We start from the raw sequence: 23,233 nt of genomic DNA on the forward strand, positions 1-23,233 counted from the left end.
GCAACTGCCTTTGGGTCAGGTCATGATTCTGAGAATAGCATTTTATCTTGTTAGGAAATTGAAATCATTATATCTCCTCCTTAAAACAAAACAAAAGAAAATACACATAAACAAAAATAAAACAAAAAATACAACTACAGGCCCAAATTGGGGCACAAATTTAAGATGGAAATAATACCAATCTACATAAATTCTTCCAGAAAATAGAAGCTGAAGAAATGCTTCTTAGCTCATCCTCATCAGTATATATTACCAGGTAGCACAAAGACATTAGTGGAAGAGAAAACCATGGACTAATATTTTTCATGAATACAACTATACACACTTGCATCAGAATGGTTCAAATGAAATCCAGAAATATATAAAAACCATGATAGTTTGTGACTATGCAAGGTTTATTCCAAAATTCAAGATTATTTTAACATTCTAAAATCAATTTTTAAAAATGAACCTCAATGGGAGACAGAAAGAAAATTTTTATATTGGATGTGAAGATATATTATTCACTTCAAGTGGCTACATAGTTGTCTCTCAGTGTATGCCTGTTGCATTGAGTTGAGAATTGAGTCTATAATCCTATTTGCAGGAGAAGAATTTGATATGATGTTCCTTTTGGAGCTAGATAGGTATTGCTATTGTATTCTCTGTGGATTGTCCTAAGATTTAAGAGGCAAGGATTTAAGAATAATTCCAGAGACTAGCTGGAAGTAGAAAAAGCAAGAAATTACATGGTCTGGCTAAAAGTTGTAAGAGAAACAAACAAACAAACAAAAAAGCATTCTGAAAACATGGCCAACATACTGATAGATAGGTTGGAAAACAGAGAAGTAGGAAAACTAAAATGAGAAATCAGGTTGAAAAGGGCCAGTAAATGCTGTTATTTGGGCCTAGAACAAAACCGAAAAGTAACAATTAAATTTTAAATTAAAGACATATTGTTGTTTGAAGGTTAATATTTTTTAAATGTATAGATTAAAAATACCTATTCAATTGTCAATATTAGTACATAAGATAGTTTCTACCAGGAACAAGTAAGAAATAGTGATCATTAAACATGACAAATCAATTAATAGGTAGATAGTTTATATTGTGTAAAAAGACAACTATGCAATGTATAATCTAGAATATTTATTGTTTTCTATATTAGTGAGCTGTAATTATTTTAAGGACAGAATCTTAATTTAGTCATCTTTGCTTACCCTGTCAAACGTAGTACAGTGACTTGCACCTGTTAATTCAGTAAAGATCTTTATATACAAGCAAATAAAAGGGGGAAAAATGAACCCCAACCCTTATTTCATACCATATCAAAAATTAACTTGAAATGGATTATAAACTTAAATTTTAAAAAGTCAAAGCTACAAAACTCCCAGGAAAATTATTACAGAAAATGTTCATTACCTTTAGTTAAACAGAAAAACAAACAAAAAACAAAAGTTATGCAGCATACCCAAATTAAGACCTGTTGTTCTTCAAAAGACTCAATTAAGAAACAAAAAGACAAACCACAGATTGGGAGATAATATTTGCAAAATAACGTAAGTCACAAAAAAAAACCATGTATATAGATTATGTAAAGAACTCTTATAATGTAATAAATATAAAATGTTAATAGAACCAAAGCACTGAGAAACCAATTTTTAAAATGGTAGGATTTTGACAGACATTTCACCAAAGATATGTAGTTGGCAAGTAGGCACATGGAAATATTCTCAGTGTCATTGGTCATTAGGGAATCACAATGGTATACCACAAGAATGGTTAAAATTAGCAAGTTTGAGTATATCAAATGATGCAAGAGGGTAAGGTTAGAATCCCTCTCCAGTGGTGCTGGATTTTAAAAAGAATACAACCACTTTGCTAAAAACACTTGACAGTATTGTGAAAAGCTAAATATGAAGTTTTGACGTATAGATATATTCAGCTATTGCTTAAGACTAGTGAAAGAGTATTAAAAACATACATCTACACAAAGAGTTGTGTACAAGTGTTCCCAGGACCTTTAGTTATAACATCCCTCAACTAGAAACAACTCAATCTCAAATCTTAAAAAAAAACAGGGGAAGGAATAAACACATTTCAATATATCCATTCAATGCAATATTATTCATCAGCAAATAGGTACAAATTATCGATGCACATGAAAACAAGGGTGAGGGACGCCTGGGTGGCTCAGTTAGTTAAGCAGCTGCCTTCGGCTCAGGTCATGATCCCAGTGTCCTGGGATCGAGTCCCACATCGGGCTCCTTGCTCATCAGGGAGCCTGCTTCTCCCTCTGCCTCTGCCTGCCATTCTGTCTGCCTGTGCTTGCTCTCTCTCCCTCTCTCTCTCTGACAAATAAATAAATAAAATCTTTAAAAAAAAAAAAAAGAAAACAAGGGGTGAATCTTGAAATAACTATGCTGAGTAAAAGAAACAAGCAAAAGAGAACCTCATATAGTTCAATTTGATGGAATGCTGTAAAATATAAACTAATCAATAGTGATAGAAAACAGATCAGTAGTTGTCTAGAGATTGAGGTGGAGTAAAGTGGAGTGAGTGGTGAATTACCAAGAGGTTAGGAAACCCTGATGGGGAAAAGAAATGTCTTTTATTTTGATGGTTACATGAATGCATCTATTTGTCAAAACTCATGAAATTATGAATTCAAATTATGTTCAATTTGTTTTATGCCAATTTTATGCCAATTTTATAACTCAGTAAAGCTATAAAAAAGAATTGTGAAATAGCTACGAAGAAAACCACAACTGGCACATGGTAACTAAAATGTAAAAATCAAAGACAAAGAGAAAATTATCTGTAAAGCACTTCCCCCAGAAAAAGGACATCTTATCTTCAGAGAAGCAACAATAAAACTGGCAACTCATTTCTCAACAGAGACAATGGAAGCAAAAGACCAAAACAAAACAAAACAAAACAAAACAACAGCATTTTGAAAGTCATTTTGAGTGAGAACAACTGCCTAGAATAACTAACCTAGAATTCTATACCTGATGAAAATGTTCTCAAGAATGAAGACATTTTCAGCTAATTGAAATCTGAGAAAATTTTACTAGCCCAGACCTACACTAATGGAGTTCTTAAACGGAGTATTTCAGGAAGGAGAAAACTGATCCTAGATCCCAGGTCAAATATGAAGGAGAAATGAGGAGCTATTAAAATTATAATTATATGGGCAAATGAAAAATACCCATATAAAACAAACTGTAATATGTTTGTGGTTATAACTATTATTTATATATAACACAATTAAATATAAAACAATATTATTCCATCAGTTCAAAGGGAGTTGAATGTGAATAGCATATTGTAACATCTTTCCCTTAAGTAAGTGCTAAAATCACTTTATTAAATTTTAATGTCACAAATACATGTCATGATACCTAGAGTAACCCTTAAAAGAAAGAAGATGCCTATTTAATAAGCTAATAGATGGGTAAATATAAAATTTAAGCAATTGATTAATTACAAAAGAAGAAAAGAGGAAGAGCTGTAGAACAGGTAACACAAAGAAAAAACTAATAGTAATATGGCAAGTTGAAATTGAAATACATCAGTGAGTTCCCCTGTTAAAACAGCAGCAGTCAGATTCAACTTAGCAAAAAAATAAACAAAACAAGAACTTCACTCATATGTTGCTTAAAAGAATATACACCTTAAATCATTTTTAAAATGGTCTTATATTTAAGGGTTTAAAATTTCAACCTTTGAATACAATAAAGATCTTTTGAGGATCCAACTCAGGTCAGCCCACAGGTTTCTAACATACAAGGCTAACAAAGACAAGTTATTCCCCAAAAAGCTCAGCTTCATTTTGGAAATATATCTAAGCTAAAACTTACAGAAAAGAAATATTGATACATGCCTTTAATAATATCGATACATTAAATGGAGTCTATATCTTTCTTTTCGATTTTATTTGCATTTAAGCTTATTTGGGAGGTCATGCATATGCCTCAAAATATATTGCTGTGATTCTATTTCTGAGCTCGGCAGGTAAGCATATTTATGCAGAATTAGCATGAATGAACCAGTTTGCAGCATCTGTTCAGTGCAATGTGGCTTTCCTCCAGGGTGAAAATGTCAACATAGCATAGCAACTTTTTGGAAAAGGGAAAGTGAAACTTTTATTGTTTCTAGACAGACATAAATATCATAGGCAGTGTCATGACAGACTGATTAATGGACTCAGAAAAGAGGGAATAAAATGGATCACTTGTATCATTTGACCAGTCTTGCACATTCTTTCCTAATTTTCTGGTTGTACCAAAACATGGAGTTGTTTTTTAGATTAGAAGGATCAATCCGGTTACTCTTTGTGAGCACTGTGCATTAAGGAATGTCATGTTATTATGGAACTCTAGAGTAGAGGATGCTGAAATGCTTAAGGTGTAGGTCAGATATGGTTCCATGTTCAAGAAATAAGTTTGTTATGTAGTTTTTATATGTGTTTATAATATTTCATATAAATTCATATATATGTATATATTGATATGGAAATAAATGTGTACATATAACAATATATATGCATTTATAAACACATGTATATGTATGTACATGGGTGCACATATAATTAAGCATATAAATGTTAAATATACATAGATATATTAATATATATGAATTTATTAAAATATATATACAAATAAATACAAATACCATTACACACATCCACACACAATTCCTGTCTAATGTTCTATCATAATACAAAAATCTCTTCTAAATATCAACAGAAATTCATATTACCACTTATGATACATGATCAATTGTTCTCTGTTTTGGTGTATCTGGATTGAAGGAAACAGTCTCAAATACAGCTTTCATTCCATTAACTCAGTTCTTCTTAAAGTCAGTATGAGCTTTATTCAATTCTAATTGTTTTTAGTCTATCTTCTTAAATGTACCTTGCTCAAGTACTATTGTCTGTTTGAGTATGAAATGTTTTCTAATATAAAAATTTGTCTTCTAGAGGAACATACTTTTAAAAAGTTACAGGTAGTAGAACTTTCAAACCAACTTCTTAAAACTCTATCACTTTGCAAATGAAGTATGCTTCCGAAAGTTAAAATTATGTGATTTGTCATTGAGATTTGGATTCAATAGGCAGAAAAATTGCAATCAGTTTAAAACTTTGAGAGGACTAACATGAGGGAAAGCAATCTTACTACTGCCAAAAAGGACTTTTTTTCCCCTGTTTACAACAATATAAATTATTTTCTGCCTGAATTTATTCTGATCTTAATTTCTTATCTAAGCAATTTGTCATCTCAATCTGCTTAACTCTACTAGTAATTACACCTTATTTCAAATGTTGTGAATATTTGTGTGGCATAGGGAAAAAAAATATATCAACTCTTTCAATAGTTTGAACCTGATTGAATGCCGGAAAATTGTATGTTTTAAGTTGTAACTTGGACTGTAACCTTCTGATGAAATCTTAAAGTGACTTGTGGGGGAAAAAAATGCTTCTTAGGTTTGTCAAGGAGAGCAAAAATAAATTTAATGTAAATTAGTCACAAATACAAGTTTATGGGTTAAGCACAGGTAATTATATATTTAATGTCAGGGAAAATTGGAAGGTAACTGAGTTTCAGCTTATTTAAACTCTAACATACTTTGTAATGTTTTGAGATGATAGCCAAACATGAAGTGTTTTTAGTTCATTTATCTAAATGGAGATAATGAGAAATAAACTTAGTTTGAGTCATAAACCTGGATATTACTTTACTATCATTATCCTCATTTCTGTCACATAATAATGTTATATTGGAGATTACACAGGTCAGCATGGGTTTATACCCATAGACTTACTGTGAGAAATGAAAAAGAGAGAAAAAAAAATGGTCTTAAAAGAAAGAAAATTATCAGTAGAGGTGATATAATGAAAAAAAAAATTGTTATAGGAATCATTCACAGAAGAGGACGTTACTTCCCTTCTTCCTTCTCTTCCTTCCTTCCTTCCTTCCTTCCTTCCTTCCTTCCTTCCTTCCTTCTTTTCTTCCCTCCTTCCTTCTTTATTCTTTGTTCCTTCATTCCTTCTTCAAATTTCCATCCCGCTCCTTCGGCACAGTGTGGAACACATGGTCTCCATTCCCTTATAGTGATTTACTCTTATCTTACAAGTTAAACTGTTTTCTTTTCTCTGTACTGTCAATAGACAGGAAGATACTGTGTTCCTAGTTATCGGTCCTAAGGTAACTGTTGTTCAGCAAACTCATAGGAAAAAAATACTTTCTGCTAAATATGAATAGCACTATTAATGATTATTAACCTCTCCCTCAAAAGTAATATGCCAATATATTTTCTTCCCCATTCACAAGTAACATCTTTTCCACAATGACTTATGTAAAACAGGAAATTGTATGTTAGAGCTGGGCCTCAAGAGTTCTGAGAATCTTATAAAGGCAAGAGTTGGCAGAGCAGAGTGGAGTTAAAGAAGAGCAGAGAGGGATGAATCTTCTTGCCAGAATAAGAAAAACACTTAAAACACAACTATTGATTATGATTCTGAAACTCAAATGTGTCTTCCTTGGCATAGAACCAGAGATGAATGAAGCAAGCAACATCTTTTGTTTGGCACAATTTCAAAGCGTGCTTCCAAAAAAACAGACATTTGGTGAAAAGAGACCCCAAACATTCAAACGAATGTCTAAATTTTTCTCTCTTTTCCTGAACAGAATGTCATTTCACTTCAGAATGCCATGTGAGCCTCTGTGTACATGAAGTAATCTCTCCATGTGCATCATGTTTCAATACCCAGGGTTACCACTCTTCCCTCTCTATTTTGATCATATAAACCAACAGCTTCCAATATTTGTTGACAGTTGACAGGGTGTGTGGTTGTGTGAGGGAAGGTGTGTCCAGGGTTATAGCCTGGGTAATTACATGATAAAGCATGTAACATCATGTATTGTCAAATTGTGAAGAAGTGTCAAAGACCTTTGAAGGAGTTCCCATTGGCCAAATTTGAAACAATTTGAGCATTAAAAAAATCATTGCTGCTAAGATAGTAGATCTTGAAAATTTTCATTACAAGAAACATTTGTAACTACATGTAGTGATGGATGTTAAGTAGACTTACTGTGATTATTTTATAATATACACAAATACTAAATCATTATGTCGATAGCTGAAACTAATACAATGTAATAGAGGTCCAAACTTAGATATATTCTACAGAAAATTGCTCTATACTCTTAAAAAAGAAAAAGGAGATAAAAGACAAAGGAAGAGGGACAAACTGTTCTAAATTAAAAAGGACTAAAAATCTGTTCTAAATTAAAAGGGACTAAAAATGCATACCAACTGAACACTACATATAATCCTGGGCCAGCTATGTTTTATTTTGTTTTTCTTTTTGTTTGAATCAAAAGTCACAATTAAGTTTCTATAAATTTAAATAATGGATTTACTTACCACCATTCAGTCTACTTTCAATAAAGCCATCAATTATTCAGGTGAAGCCTAAGACAGATCATATAACTTACCTGTTCAAACGATCCAACGGCAGATTCTGTTAGGGTAAAATTCAAACTCCTTCCTATGCTGACTTATTATTCAAACTGGAACACTTTTGAGAGTGAAACTATGTTATTAATAATTACAGTAGAACAGCAGGAATAAACTGGGGTATATAGTCACGGTGATGACAAATTCTTATGTGGTCCTTGTTATTTCTCTGATCTTCTCTCACTGCCCTCCCTTAATTAGGCTGTCATAGTTACACTGGCCCTTCTGCTCTTTTGAGCAAATCAATAAATCCCCCATCACAACAGGGTCTTTGCAAGGATTGCTTCTCTCCCTGGAATGCTCTTATCATAGTTTTACCCACTGTGCACTCCTTTATTTCTCTGAAATCTATTCTCCAAAGTCATTTCTTTTTTTTTTTTTAAGATTTTTAAATTTATTTATTTGACAGACAGAGATCACAAGTAGGCAGAGAGGCAGGCAGAGAGAGAGAGGAAGGGAAGCAGGCTCTCTGCTGAGCAGAGAGCCCAATGTGGGGCTCGATCCCAGGATCCTGAGACCATGACCTGAGCCGAAGGCAGAGGCTTAACCCACTGAGCCACCCCAGGCGCCCCCCAAAGTCATTTCTTTTTTTTTTTTAAATTAATTTATTTTTTTTAAAGATTTTATTTATTTATTTGACAGAGAGAGATCACAAGTAGACGGAGAGGCAGGCAGAGAGAGAGAGAGAGGGAAGCAGGCTTCTCGCTGAGCAGAGAGCCCGATGTGGGACTCGATCCCAGGACCCTGAGATCATGACCTGAGCCGAAGGCAGCGGCTTAACCCACTGAGCCACCCAGGCGCCCCCCCAAAGTCATTTCTTAATGATGCATTCTCTGACCATCATTATCTAAAATTTCATTATCCCCTCCCCAACATTTCATGCTTCTGTTCTATGTCTTATCATAGCCACTTATCTACATATTTATCAATATAACAGAATATGTATTTTAATGATTTATCTTATTATCTGTATTCCACATTAGATCATAAGATGGCTGAGGGCAACTATTTTTATTTCTTGGATATAGTCATGTAACTCCTACAGGAACCTCTAGCACTTGGTAAGTATTCAATAGATGCTTATTGAAAGGGTTAAAGAGAGTATTTTATCATTTCAATGAAAAATATTCAATTTACTGAATTTTATGAAAAATACATGAATTATATGAAGAGTCAGCTTTTACTTCAATGTATATCTTTACCTGTAGCAACAAAAAGAAATAACATTTATTGAAAATAATCATTTATTTTTAATTTATTAAAAATAATCATCTATTTACTTACATAAGAATATTCATAAAATATGAAGAGTGAATTCTGGGTACCATTCAATGAACTCCATCCTTGGATTGGGTTAAATGGGTAAACAATAAAATGCTTTATTGTTTTGGTTGCATTTCACTGATTAATGATTAGATCAAATATTGTATTTTCATTGATTTAACTGAGATTTAATCACATGTAACATTATATTAGTTTCAGGTTTAAAACATAATAATTCAGTATTTGTTTACAATGTGAAATGATCACCACAATCATTCTAATTATCTTTCACCATATAAATTAATAATTTTTTTCTTCTGATGAGAAATTTTAGGATTTACTCTCTTGGCAACTTTGTCAAGTATGCATTACAATATTATTGAGTATAGTCTCCATGTTGTACATTCTTTCCCCATGACTTACTTATCTTATAATTGGAAATTTGTACCTCTTGACCCCCTTTACCTGTTTTGCCCAATCCTCACCCTTCCCCGCCCCACCCAGCAACCATGTTCTGTTCTTTGGATTTATAAGTTCTGTTTTGTTTTATTCCTTCATTTCCTTTGAATTTTTTGATTCCACATATAACTAAAATCTTATGGTATTTGTCTTTGTCTGTTTTTCATGTTTTCCTATTCAGAGTACTGTCTTAAAGGTTCTTTTTTTATTTGGTTCTTAGTGGTTAACTTGTTTTCTAAAAAATCATAACTTAATCATTATGGTTTCTCTTAAATATAACACTTCACATTATTCTACTATAAAGAATAGGCAGCAGCATTTTATAAAGGTTAGGAGACAGAGAAATGTTTAAGGGATTCAGATGTAAGCTTACTATCCTAATTTCAATTTAAATTTGAAGCAAGCAACTTGGGTTTAAATTTCAGAACCACATTGACATCCTGTATGATTATAAGACATTTGCATAAAAGTTTTAAGCTTTAGGACTTCTTTCACATTGTTATTATAAAATGGAATGAAATAATGAATTTTAAGCACTTCATGGTACACTGTTGTTTATTAAGTACATAGTAAGCTGTCAGTTACTAGGGTACTGTATTATTATTAGGTTTTATTTTTATTGGTCATCATCGTTGTCCAATAATTTCCATATGTATGCATATTTGCATATTTGCAATGATGGAGTATATTCAATTTTATATCATGTGTTTTACTTAATAGCATATCATCAATAAGTTTAATGTTGCAACATAATATGCATAATTTTAACTTTAATGAAATGCATATTATTTCATCTAGTGATAGTATCATAACTTATTCAAATCTTAGAGTAGTATTGGGCAATTAATTAAAATACAAATCTGGTAGGGTGTAGTAAAAGAGCCATGGTCATAAATTCATGATAGGTATACAAATATATTTATAAAGCCTTTTAGGAAAGCAAGTTTGGAAAAATATCAAAACTTTTAAACATATTCATCCTCTTTGACCCAGCAATTCCATTTCTGGGAATCTCTTTTAAAGAAATTATCAGAAATGAGGACAAAGATTTATGTGCAGAGATTTTATCATGCCATTATTTATGGCAGCAACCATCTGGAAGCAATCCAAATGTCCTGCAATAAATGATTAACTATATCATGGAGCAGCCATAAGAATAAAGAGTAGGCAGCTATTGCAAAATATACTTATGAAGAATTTTAAAGATATGGAAAATGCTCATAATGTAATGTCAAAAAAATAGAGCAGAAACAGATTTTATATTTACGGAATTATAGCATGTATGTAAAAGTACACATACGTGCAAGGAAGTATTAGTAGTATCTCTGAGTAGGGAAATTATAGCTGATTTTTTATTTTGATCAATTTTTCACATCTTCTCTGATTAGCATATATCACTTTAAAGCTAATTTTTAAAAGAAAATAAACCTACTATTAAATTACTACTGGTGACATCTATGTTTAGGTAGGAGATTATGAATGATTTGGCATGCTGCGTATTACAGTTCAACACTAATGGCATGAACCTTTGTTGATGAGCATGATAGTGCATCCCAAAGGTAATGTAAGGCTATATCCAACTATTTTCAGCTACTCTCAGCTCTATGGAAAGTTTCCAAATTGCAGTGTTGTAAAAGGAGAATAGAGTTAAAGTCTTATGAAGTTACAGACTAATGAACAGTAGCAGCAGGTTCATCCACAATCCAATTACTTGGAAAGTAAATGTACCATATCTAGTTAGTGATATTGTTTAATATTTAATCTTGTGAAACCAAAGCATGGACATTAAAGTTCTATAGCAAACCCTAGAAGCATGAAAATAAAGTATAAAGGTAGCAGATCTTAATATTTCTACAGAAAAGAAAAACCCTATAAAATTGCTTTATGTAGATGTACTATTACAACAGGATAAATGAAAACTGATTCAGTTCTCATTTTTCTCCTTTTGTCAAAAATAATTAAAACTAGATTAGTTCTGTTGCTGTCCCTACAAAATACCTTCTCAGATTCTATAATGCTTGGTACCCTATTTAAAAATGAGCATTACTTAAGGTCATACAGTTTTGAACTTGAACTTAATAAAAATAAATTTTTAGTAAAAATATAGTAGAAAGATGACTCTGTAGACTCACTATTACAGGTGTTATTGCTTCCCACTCTCCTGACCCCACATAGCTAGAGAAACTGAGGCCTCCAAATTATGAGCTCAGTCTCATCAGGGACTTAAGCCAATTAATCTGAATCTTGGGGATAGAACATAGTAAGCCCTCTCACTACCAGCGGTAGATTTGGAACTATCAATTTTTTTCTTAATCTAGTATGTGGTATGTGTGTAGTGAGTCCACTGAGAACAAGCACATGTCCTCAATTACAATTTAAGCTTATAGGAATATAACTTTTGCTTCTTCACTACAACTAGATCCCTGGGTCAAATTCTTATTGTACTGCACTTCTCTCAAACTCAATTATCTTAAATCTATTATTTTCCTAGAACCCCTAGAATACCTCATTTTCTTCCTCTTACCTATAGAAACTGCAGCCCATTTTTTATGTATTCAGATGCTACCTGTAATCCAGTATCGAGCCCAATATATCACACTGAATTGGGAGTCACCCATAGAGACTAAGATACCTGAATTTTGTGTCCCATTCACTATAATGAGCTCCTTTTTTATTGCCTATAAACAAAATAGACAAAAGCAAATAAGCTATCATCTGGGAATATTGTCTACCTTTAGCTGCAAACTGCTTTCCCCAAGTTCACACCATGTAGCCTGACTTAAAGCTTCCTTCCTTTCTCAAGAACCCATCTCCCTAGTTGCAGGGATTTAGTCCAGAAATAACTTATGCCAGCCCTAGCAGACTTCTCCTTAGGATTTTTCAAATTTGAATTGGAAGAAGACTACTTTCCCTTATACGGTAAAGATAAGATCATGTGACATGCACAGCTGGCCATAGCTGTAGGATATAGTATTGTAGGTGACATTGATGACCCACTCATGTCCTCTTAGTCATTACCATTTCTATGCACATTGACCCAAACTCCATCCGGTAATACCTGCATCTCTTTGTGGACTTCTGTATCCTCTAGAGCCCTTTCTACACAGGTATGGCATGTCAAAAGTCATGAGGAATTAACACTCCATGAGAGAAGCCCTCATTTATGACTGAGAGGAGCTAGTGGGTTAAATACCCTAATTCTGTCACTTTGGGGTGGAATAAGATGGAGTTGCAGGAACAATACTGTCTCTGATACCTCCTGTTGAATAAATTGCAGTGGAACTTCGTAATATACCATTTTTTATCTTTTTTCCCTGCTGTGGTTTGTTTGTTTTTTCCCCTCAGTCTCCTACAAAAGTCTCCAAGAAACATCTTCCAAAAAACTACATGCACTCCAAATATACCACTGTCCTGGAGGGTCTGCTTTTGGGGAACTCAAAATAAGACATCCAGGAGTATAGAGTAAGACGGTTTTAGGGAATAAAACCATCAATCAAAAGGACAAGGATGTCAGAAGTGGAGACTCCTTACCCAGTAATCCTAATGGATCTCCAAAACTTAGTCAGTTTTTCTCTATTTCTGTTTTGTGAACTAGTAGTACCTGTTCTTTTCTTCTAATTGCAAAATTAGTGTTTGAATCCAATAATAGATACAAGAACCATCCTCAACTATGTTCCTGTGGTAGGCTAATAATGACTGTTTCAAAATTCCCATGTCCTAATCTCTGGAACAGGTTATTTTATATGGAGAGAAAAACAGTTTGGGAGAGACAATTAAATTAAGGCTCTTGATATAGGGAGATTGTCCTCCATCCTCTAGATGGGTCCTAAATGAAATCAAATGTATCCTTTTAAGAGGAATGCATAGGTTAGTGGACTACATGGAAGAGGAGAAGACACAGAGGCAGATATTGGAGTGATTTGGCCAAAATCCAAGGAATTTTGGTAGCCACCAGAAACTAGAGGAATCAAGGACAGATTCCCCCACCTAGAGTCTCTGGAAGGAATGAAGTTCTGCCAGCACCTCAAATTGGACTCAGTGATACTGGTTTCAAACTTCGGACCTGCAGAACCGTGAAAGAACAAATTTCTGTTGTTTAAACTACCAAGTTTGTGGTGATTTGTTACCGTAGCCACAGGAAACTAACACAGTCCCCCTGAGCATTCATGTACAAACCATGTATTTTAGAGACCAGATATCTAATCCTGCTGGTCCTCTAAACCATTTTTCTTCCTTTCAGAACCTCTTTTCTTTCTCTAGCTGCCATCCACTGAAATCCTAGCCTGCGTCCTGGCTTGATCTCAGGCTAATCAGACTCAACTGAATTTATGTCAAACCCAATAATTTTATGAACAATTTGCATAATGACTAGTTACCTAAAATATGACCACACTCCACACTTTTTTGTTTCATTTTCTTTACCTCTGTGTGTCTTATTTACTGTTAAATTCTTTATTATTTTAAATGCACTCTAAAATGTCAGTGAGAACACTGAATTTTACATATGTATGTACATAAATACAAGTTATCCCATGTACTACATGTGAGATTATTCTAATTTATACATGTGCGACAATCGAAGGACTCGTGATACATTGTTTTCAGGTCCTTTAACTTCACATATTAATATAAACACATTGTATTTTACTTTGTCACTTATTTACATGTTTTCATTTTTATTGGTCATCATCTTTGTCCAATAATTTCCATATGTATGCATATTTGCATATTTGTAATGATGGAGTATATATTCAATTTATTCAAATTATATTGATTTTAGGCAAACTGAATATAAGAAATATTGGATTAAAGACCAGTGGCTTTAAAAAAGTGATCTGTTGTATTTTTTGACTTATGTTTTCACCCTGCAATATCTATATTAAGATGATAATAATGGATAGCAAAAAGGTAACAGTTTGAATGTAGTTTAATCATTTATTAGCTATAAAAAAATAGAGAATTTGCTAAATCTTTCTTAGTCCGTTTCCTCATCGATAAAGCTAATGTAATTTCCCCTGACACACAGAATTTCTCCAAGGATTAAAGTAATGTATAATGTACTAGTTGAGTGCCACATACAACATTAGCACATCCAGGGACACCTGGGTGGCTCAATGGGTTAAGCCTCTGCCTTCAGCTTAGGTCAGGATCTCAGGGTCCTGGAATCAAGCCCCACATTGGGCTCTCTGCTCAGCGGGGAGCTTGCTTCCCCTCTCTCTCTCTGCCTACCTCTCTGCCTACTTGTGATCTCTCTCTCTGTCAAAAAAAAAAAAAAAAATCTTAGTACCTCCAAATTTTGTGATACACTAAGTTTGAAGAAGATGTTAAATCAGTGTCATAAATCAGGGTCTAGCTACTTGACCTCCTCCCTCAGTTTAATCATCATAGGAAGACGTGATATCGGAAATTTGTATTACATTTCAAATTAGTACTTAATAAAAAATTCTTCATGAAGTTGGTATCAGTAATAAAGTACACCTTTAAATAATAAAGGTAATTTATAAATATTAACAGTTAAAAATTGATGAGGCCACATTATGCAGCTTGCACTGACCTCAGGACAAAATTATTTGACTCTTCAATGGAAGAAAGGTTGAAATCTGTAATATACAGCTGTAGAAATGGCCTTGACCGTGGTACCCATGATTAGCTAGAACTTTCTCCATTCCTATAAAATGCAAAAATTCTGTTCCACAACTTACCCATTTTGGCACCAGAATCTAAGCCTACCTTTGTGCCACCAAGTAACAACCCCCCTCATTTCTGTCTCCATATCCTTACAGGTCTTAAAATACCATTTCCTAACTACCCTTCCATATTCATACTCTCAAGGAATTAGTAGAAATTTGCTAGACTCTTGCCCATTCTGCTCCCTTTGCTTTTCCCAATTTCCCACTTTTTATTTCACTGAGCTAACATACTCATTGATTCACAGAATTTTGGCAGCATTTCATCTAGTAAACTCTCCCTGGTACCTCCATGTAAATTAAAGTCTTCTTTCTGCTTTCTGTTTCATCATTTGGAAATTCCTATTATTGAACTTAGCATGCTATTAAGTGAAAATAGATTAAGACATGACCCCTAACCAGGATTAGGGGCTCAATAAGTGTGCATTGAATGAATAAATAAGCAAGAGTCCAAAGTAATATAGGAGCTGAGAGTACTGCATTTTCTCATGGCAGAAATATTTTGAATAACACTTTGCATTTTCCAGGAATGTTCACTAAAATTAATTACTACAAAATGTCACTGAACTATAGTTTTGCTAGACTGGTAGTGAAGTAGAATAGGCACACACTCATTTTAATATTTAGGTGTTATGCTTTTTGCATTTCTTAGCTGGTTGTCTTTAGAAGAGCTTAGTAATAATGTTAGAATGGCAGAAAATCCCCAAAACAAAGAGTTTCGGGGATAATATACTTGTCATAAAATTCATTTTATAAAATAGAGTGACAAAATTGTTTTTATGAAAGAAGGCAAAACAAACTTCTCTTCTTAGCTCAAAGAACATTCTTAAACCTGTATGAAATATATACATACTCTGAGGCTAAGAATAAAGATATACATATGTGTGTATGTAAATATATATGTATGTATGTAAATATATATGTATGTATGTAAATATATACATAATAAGTTTTATATGTTATATAAATATATAATTATTTAACTATAATTATTTATTTAATTCATATATATACATACACACATATACATATATGTATATATATACATATATATGTATATATATATAAAACTTGCATTGTAAGTTATTCACAGAGTCACTGAAGATATTTAGCTAATGAATGAGTTAGCAAGACAAGTTCCACTTTCTATTACTTAAACACGGAATGGTCCAAAGTACAAACTTTTTAACTTCCATTAATTCATATAATGTGTTATGTATTAAAATCATTATTTGTGTAGCTGTACAAAGCCATGCATTCATTACCTGTACCAAGGTCATAGGGCCCAAACAGATTTAACTTGAGGATTTGTTATCTCCTATACTACTACAGTTAAATACCTTTTTTTTTTTTTAAGATTTTCTCCATTTATTTGACAGAGAGAGAGAGCACAGCAGGGGGAGCAGCAGGCAGAGGGAGAGGGAGAAGCAGGCTCAAGGAGCAGGGAGCCCAATGCAAGGCTCCATCCCAGGACCCTGAGATCATGACCCTAGCCCAAGGCAGATACTTAATGACTGAGCCACCCAGGTGCCCCTACAGTAAATAGCTTGTATTGACTGTGTAGATCTGCCATTTTCTATCCCACTATATGAGTTATTTGTTTCATTGACCCTCAATTTATTCATAAGGAAAATAAAAATATATATGTCAATATTGGTATGAAGATTTAAAAAATGAGATAAATCCTCTGGCATGTGATAGAGACTAAACATTCTTCTTTTATGTAACACAGTAAATGTGTTGGCATTAGTTTGGGGAAGGAAGAAAACTTTTGGCAAATTTGGCTGATTCATCAACCTTGATTTCTGTCAAATTCAGGAGAATTGTGAATGGACATTCATGTTCATATAAAACTATGTAAGTCTTCATTCTCCTTAATGTTCATAACCTACCACCAGCTGTTTAGGCATCTGCATTGTTAGTCAGGACTAAATTTAAACAAATGTCACAGAGTGGAGAATTGAATCAAACCGCTAGATTGAGTCAGCAATTTGTAGCCTGCCGGCCAAGTCCAGTTTGCAGCCCATTTTGTAAATAAAGTTTTACTGGAACACAGCATGTTCATTTATTCACACATTCTCTATGGCTGCTTTTGCACTACAATAGCAGAGTTGACTACTTGCAACAAATATGGCTGACAAATATTTTCTATTTAGCTCTTTACAGAAAACATTTGCTGAGCCCTGCTCTATACAATTCAGGAAAACAAAGCCATACTACAGTGGAGAATGGCTTTGTGTGATTGAAGGAGATTATTTTGAATGGGGATATGATTTGGAATATACATGCAGGAAGTTCAAGAATAATTCAGTTTCTTGAAGCAAAACTTTAGAGAATGGCTAGATTTCAGCAGTAGTAAAATGTGACAGTTTCCATATAGAACAGAGTAAATCTGATTGATTCAATTTAAAGGATTTCATCAGGCAGCTAAAATCACAGAATGGTAATCTAATGATACCAGCATGATCAAATTGGGCTGACTATCCATATTTTCTTCACAAGTTACTATAATTTCATGACTGCCAAAAATCTATTAACTTAACAATCACAGTAACTTGGTAAGAGTTCTAACACGGGTGTGCTAGGTTTATGGTCAAACTGTAGACCTTCTTTTTAAGGGTATGCTGTTAAGTTCCCTATTTGCAGTATCAGTAGAGAGATAAACAGATAGGTAAAAGTAATACTTCACTACTTTTTGTGCCCTGATTCCTCTTACATTAGCTATTCAAGATTGAAATGCAAGAACTGAACCATGATTACCATCTAGAATCTTTCATATTCAAAGCAATCAACAGATGTTTGATGATGGCAGTACCTCAAATTTATTGTATTTGGTCTATGTGGTAATTCAGGGTAGCTTCCCTAACCTTTTCTATTGGGGAATTTTTAAAATGTATACGTTCCTTCTTGCATAATCCACCATCCGAGGGGTGACTACTATTATTATTTTTCTCTGAACATGTTTAATATTCTGTCTCTGTGTTTGTTTCTGTGAACATCTATTATACAAACCATTCTGTATGTGTGCATATTTTTCAGTTATACCACATTATCAATACACTTCTATACCATAATTTTTAGGATTCTAATATGGAAGTATAATTACTTTTTAAATTCCCCATTATTATTTAAATGAATTAATACATTATTTCAATTATTTGAATGTGTAAATAAAGCTGGGATATCTGCCAAAGCCTTCTTCGTCCACATCTCTAGCTTCTTTACAGGATAAATTCCTATAGTGGAAATGCTGGGTCAAAGTATATTTACTTAACTCATTTGCTTACTTATGTGTGGTTTATGATAACCACTCTATTTTTTGTTTTTGAATATAACCTTTGCATATTACAAATATATCAAAAAAGTGTATAGACTTATTCTTTTTTATAGTTCAGATATCTAGAGGCTAGCATTCACACAAAAATATGCTAGAAAATGTTTGCTTTGTCTGTACTGGTCCTAAAAAGTATTTGCCCAAAAACACAGAACTTCTTTAGCGACATAAAATTCGGGGGTATATACTGTTATTCCACATTTATATCTTTGTGTATATGAGAGGAATAATAGCAATATGCAAATACTTACATTATGTCTAATATAATGGGAGCTGATCTACTATAGGAATTAAAATCAGCAGAGAAATGGATTATCATGACTTCCTAAAGGTTATTATATGGAAGAGGGAATGAAATAAATCATAAATATTACTTCACAAAGAATGAATATTTTTAGCCTGATTTAAATGTAATGGTCTTGTGTTTCCTTTAAGGTATTTTCTTCCTAAGATTTATAGCATTTATTCTAAAATATTTCCAGTACATCTTTAAAGAAAAAAACTGTGTGCTGATTTTGCACAGGAAGCAAATGAAATTTCTTAATTTTATTTTTAAAATAAGCTATTATATCACCTATTAAGTAACGTAGCCAAGATCCCGATTGCTTTATATAGGGAATAGAAAGATTTGAGCATTCTGTAAATCACATAATGAAATTGCCTATTGTCTAAAACAAGCTATTTTTTCTTTAATCTCTCTGCCTGTCTTTATATATTTATAGATATTGTACAGAAGTCTAGATTGATATTCTTTCAAAAATTACATAAGCACAGGGTAAATTTTATTTATAATATTTAATTGCTAAAAATATACATTTGGGTTATTGATCTAATGATTTTCAATTTAGAAAAATATGACCTGAAAATTTATAAATAAGCATTTGTCTGCATAAAAATCATGACTTGTAGTAAGAACTATAGTGAATTGGTCATCTAAATAATGTTGATGTGGTTCTTTCTGGTCCCATTCCCATTTTTCTCCTCTCTCCCATATCCTATTTGTTGCCATATTCTACCTTTGAGACACATAGCCATGGTGGAGAAATTGTGCCCAAGCTATAGAATATATCTTGTGGAACCAGGAATATTTTATAGAGAACATAAAGAAAAGGAAAGATGATGAAGGAGTTGCTTTGAGACCAAAAGAGTCAGAGTAACCAATAGACCTGAGTGGTTTCTCTGAAAGACAGTTGAGCACAATATAAGAAATGATGTAATACGAGTACTTATTTCTCCAGCAATTTTGTTTTGTTGCTGTTATTGTTGTTTCCTGCACTCTTAGCCCTCCAACCCAAAAAATAATTTCTGTATTCCATAACTGAATGTATTAGTTTGGGTTTATATTTATTTCTTCCAGAGGTTTAAGCAATGGAGAATGTATCAATTTTTAGAGAGCTTTGTGTTCTAAACTTGCCTATAGACTGAAGATGGAATGGAGTGGTAAATTAGATAGTCTCAATAGTCACAATAATTTCCATTCAGGTAGAAAGATTGTTGGTCTGTTAAGAAGTCTCAACGACCAAAATCTTCACTTATTTACATGCATCAACTCATTTAAACCCGTAACAACCTAAGAAATAAGTTGGAACTACTTTTATCTACATTTTTTGTAATGAGACAACAGAGTCACAGATGATAAAGTGCCAGAATGTATATCTATGCTGTGTCACTCCTAAATGCTGAATATACACCTAAAATAATATTAGTTACAATAGTTACAGTTACAATAGCAGCTAACATTTATTTAGTTCTCCTTGTGTCCAAGAGACTTTGAAATACATTATATGAATTGACTCAATCCTTAAAACAATCTTTTGGTATAGGTACTAATACTACCTACATTTTAAAAAAGAAAGAAAAAAATAAAAAATAAAAAGAGAGAGAGAGGCAAACTAAAAAAGAGACTCTTAACAATAGAGAGCAAAAAAGAGACTCTTAACAATAGAGCAAACTGATAATTACCAGACAGGCAGGGGAGGGAGGGATGGGTGAAATAGGTGATGGAGATTAAGGAGTGCACTTGTTGGAGTACCTGGGTGGCTCAGTTAAGTGTCAGACTCTTGGTTTCTGCTCAGGTCATGATCTCATGGTCATGAGATTGAGCCCCATGTTGGGATCCATGTCTAGTGAGGAGTCTTTGTCTCATTCTCCCTCGGCTCCTCCCTCCCCTACACTCCATGGCTCCTACTCTCTCTCAAATACTCTGTTAAAAAAAGGGGGGGGGGGAGTGTACTTGTGATGTCTCTTGAAAGGTTTATATTCAGTATACTTTTTTTTTTCTTTTTCAAGTTTTTATTTAAATTCCAGTTAGTTAACATGTACTATAATATTAGTTTCAGGAGTAGAATTTAGTGTTTCATCACTTAAATCACCGGTTGCTCATCTCACCAAATGCACTCCTTAATCCCCATCACCCACTTAACCCATCCCCTGCCTACCTCCCCTCCAGTAACCATCAATTTGTCCTCTGTAACTAACTGGAATTTAAATAAAAACTTGAAAAAGAAAACCTAAAACACAGAAATGTCTGCTATCAAGCCTACTGCCACATATGCATGAATAACAAAGCTAGAAAACTCAGGCTTTCTTTTTTCATTGTGCTACCTGGAAGCAGTTTATTTATTCTATCCTGAACTAGAGCAAGCCCTCTTCTCTCAATTTGTTCCCAAATTATTCTTATTCCTGTGGATAAATTTTAAAATCACTTTAACTATATATTTTAAGCTGTAAATTTTAGTGGAGGTTCACCTCACTTTAGGGACTATAAATTCACTTTTTATTCTGTTCATATTAAGATTTTATAATCAAAATATTACAGAAATTATATATTACTGAGGTATTCACTGTGCATTTTATATTAAAAACAGTAACAGTAAAAAATGCCTGTGTTCCTATTTTGGAAATCATTAATGGAAGTATCATCTCAATGTTGTCAAGTGGTTGTAATAGAGTTGCCTTATCTCAGTTTGAATGTATGAGGTTTCTAAATTTGACCAAAACTTTCCTGTTTTAACTTAATTCTGTGAATGGGGATTATGCAAGCTATTGTAGAATAATCTATAGATGTAGGCGCAGAATTTACAACACTAACCAAAATGAAGATTAATTATGCGTTAGTATAATCTCACCAAATCTCTCTACCAGTTGATTAAACTTCAGTGTGTGTAGCTATAATGCCAAAAATAAATTTCAGAATGACCTGAAATTTACCGAATGTTTATTACTGGGAATACAAAATATATAACCATCTGCATTTTACAATATATAAATACTTATGGGAACTTCACTAACCATGAAGCATCAGGTTTAATAAAGGCATTCAGGGGTAAGATTTATGTAAGAATTTGGACAAATCCCAAGGATGGATGGATCCCAGAGACCTCTTAAAGTTATATTGTATAACTTAGTGAATGTTTCTACCAAGACAAAAAAGGTATTGAACTAAAAAACAACAACAAAGAACAAAACCAAACCAAACCAAAACAAAACAAAACAAAAAAACCAGAGGCTATTAAGAAGTGTAACAGACAGTGGTGGTTATATTTCACATAGCTCCCATAACCATCCAACACACGACATATATTTCTTTTAATTAAAACATAGTAGAATGCAGGAATTTGGTAATCTGTCTCGTAATGCTCATAAGCTTAGTAGCAATAAACTTTGCTAAATACGAAGTTTGAGAAAATGCTGTGCAGGCAGATGGTGACTATGAGCCTCAAGTCTCTCCCAGAGCTGCAAACAGTACCATCTGCTGCTCTGCAGATTTCTTTTTTGTTCATTGGTATCAAATTTAATGGAGGATCACAGTTTACATTCTAATTTCACACTCTGGCCACAATGGTGGGAGTTCTTATCTCCCTCAATGTAAACTTATTCAAGTTAATAAGGAATTTTGTTCTTAAGAAGAAAAAAAAATTAAAAAAATAACAGGCTTCCCCTCTTCCATTCATAATGGAATACCAAGAACCAGATTTACCCCTCTGTTTGAAACAAACTAACATACCATATCAAATATATGAGCAACACTTTTCCAGACACTGGTTGTCCAGCAATAAAAAGGGCAGATCCCCAAGGGATGGAAAATAAATGAGATCTAAAATTACCTCAGCTTACTGCTCTGACAAAGTTTTCAAGCCAGCGCATATGAGGGGAAAGCCTGGATGGAGCTCAGTAGACTTATTAGCTAAGGGCAGAGACGTGGAGTGTGGGAGAACAAGGAGGGTAGAATCATGGGGAAGAGTACTAGACAGGAGAGAATAGTATACAGCAATAACTCAGTATCTACAAAGGGATTGCCTCTGGTATTCAGCAGAGTGCTAATCAGCATAACTGTGTGAGGAAACACCAGTAACCTGGGCGTGGCGGCGGGTGGGGGGTGGTCAGAATCAGAAAAGATTTAAAGTAACTGTGCCTGGCACTCACGTTGGCTAGAAATAACGCTTTTCTATTGTCTAGATCAAGTTGGTAAACCACATGATTTGGATGGCCTTGGGTAGATTATATAGAAATAATGTTCAAAGTAAGATTGAAAGGATCAAATTATTCCCAAATATCTATTTTGCAGATCAAAACCCAAAATAATGGAAATAAATACCCAGAACTCAAATAGGTAAAGCTTATCATGTCTGCTACATAAACAAAAATTAGCAGGAAGGCAAAGAAGCAGGAAAACAATGAGAAAATCACATCAGTTGAAACTGGCACAGACATTACAATTTGCAGAAGAGAACACTGAAACAGTTACTAGCCGGATTTCCCTCTGCTCCAAAAATAAATCAGAGGCTAAACTTTCGGAGTGTAAACTTTTCTCAGTAACAACTTTGAGACTCAATAAAATTGACAAAATTAATAACTTGACAGTAGAAGTCAAACAAGATCTGTAACACTATGAGAATTATTTGTTTGTAACCTGCTGAACTTAAAGTGAGAATAGTAAGGATCTGTACATTCCTATCTGAAGCTCCACCCGAAGTTTCCCCAT

The sequence above is a fragment of the Lutra lutra genome, chromosome 13 (genome assembly GCF_902655055.1).
Source record: "Lutra lutra chromosome 13, mLutLut1.2, whole genome shotgun sequence".
In the NCBI taxonomy this organism is placed as follows: Eukaryota; Metazoa; Chordata; class Mammalia; order Carnivora; family Mustelidae; genus Lutra; species Lutra lutra.